General features: G+C 40.0%; 1 pseudogene; it reads left to right on the top strand.

The window, feature by feature from the left end:
- The first annotated feature begins 1648 nt into the window (after positions 1–1648).
- The window catches only part of LOC101584662, a 12476-nt pseudogene continuing 12322 nt past the window's right edge, over positions 1649–1802 (top strand).

The raw sequence follows: 1802 nt of genomic DNA, 5'->3' as shown, positions 1-1802 counted from the left end.
ACTCTTTTGAATTTAGCATTTGTGTGGAGGAAAATTCTACATCTCCTTTGTTGTTTGAGCTCAGTTTCATGAAAGGAATATTTCAACTCAGAAAGTTCAATTCACATCCTTCTATTGTTAAATATGTTGAGAGTTTGAAGAATATATTTAATCCTTCTTAGATATGTATATAATTTATTTCTTTTCAAAACATGTAGAACATTAAAGCAAGTGCTCATAGTTGCCATGATCATGCTTGCCACCCACACTACAATCTGTGTGTCAGGTTTCTACCTCCATCACAGCACTCACACCAAATGGGCTGTTTTACAGCTGGATTCCTGTCTCTGAATAAAACCCACATGATGTTGTCTCATTTCCTTTATCCTTCCCGTCTATCTTCATACTGTTTTCATTTCTGGGTCCCCATGTACTCAGGCAGTTGTACCCTGGAAAGGTGTCTATTTCCAATTTTTCCAGAGGGTTGACCACCATCGTGGGAGAGTTCATATTAATATCTTTTTCATTCTCATGAAGATCAACATTCCGATTGCAAATGTGAACACAATAGTTGCAGAAATAGTCACATGCTACAAAGAATGTGTTTCAGAACACTATTCCACACAAATGGTCATTGTGGAGTCTTTTTCTATATGCACCTATGTCCTGCTGTTACTATTGTAATTTATATGATTCCAATGATGGCCCATGCCATCATTGATCTTTTGTACCCATATGTACGTATTTGTTACATTATAGGTGAGTTTTCTCTTTTTCTGTCTTTCTGTATGTGAAATTTTTCTTTCTTTCTAACATATATTTTTCTTTTCCTTTCTATGTAGAGAAACTCAATGTTGAAAGATAATGTTCTTAAATTTGAGCTTTTCTTAATCTTATTAATGTTCTCAAGCATTTTATAAATGTTAGTATATCCTTTGCTTACATTTTCTGTTGTGGTAACTTTATGACACCATGACAAAAATGTAGACTTCTTATTCATTCATGATTTTTAAATCTTTTTAATACAGTAGTAAACATTCAACCTCTGGTGTGCACTAAGTAGCTAGATTCTGCAGATGCTGTCAGCTGTAAGTACAGTAACATACTTGGTGATTGAGAACATTAGAAGGATAGGTGGCAGGTGGGGATCCAACCTTTACAGGTCATGGAGTTCATGAAAGCTTCCACCATGTTCCAGGCACAGTGACCTGAGAGGGAGCCCAGGATGTTCAATGAAAGAAGTGGCTGCCTCAGAGCAGACCTCTAGCTTTAGTGGAAATGCTGTCCACTCACATCTCCTGAATCACCTAGAGCACTGTGCCCTGTTACCATCCAGCCTTGGGTCATGTTTCTGAAGTTTGAGAATTGGGGCTAATGGCCTTGAGGTTAGGTATCAATATCAATATCTATCCAGACTTTCAGCCTTGCTGTCTCTGTTCATTCCCTCCAGGGCAGGACACCACAGAATTTATCTAGCAGATTATAGGTCATAAAGCACTGAGCTCAGCTAGAGAGTGAATATGGAATGACAGTTCTGTGAATCAGCAACGAGAGTATGTGGTGATAAAGGGCCAGCAAGTACCTGAAGACATTTCTGAAATTGTTTCATGGTGGTAACTAAAAGCAAAATGCAGGAGACTGAACAGCTGAGAGGGACGTACCCTTAGCCATGAAGGAAGAGAAGGAGCACAGGCCTAAGGAGAAGCGAGTAACCCTGTTAACGCCCCCAGGCACCTCTGCCAGTAGCTGTGGGACTTCGGGGGGGGGGGGGACAGCACGAAAGGGGAAGATAAGCAGGACCGCAACAAGGAGAAGAAAGAGGC

This window comes from Octodon degus, unplaced genomic scaffold (genome assembly GCF_000260255.1).
Source record: "Octodon degus isolate 3935 unplaced genomic scaffold, OctDeg1.0 scaffold00399, whole genome shotgun sequence".
In the NCBI taxonomy this organism is placed as follows: domain Eukaryota; kingdom Metazoa; phylum Chordata; class Mammalia; order Rodentia; family Octodontidae; genus Octodon; species Octodon degus.
Note: the sequence above shows the minus strand (reverse complement) of the source record. Positions and strands in the feature narration are given on the sequence as shown.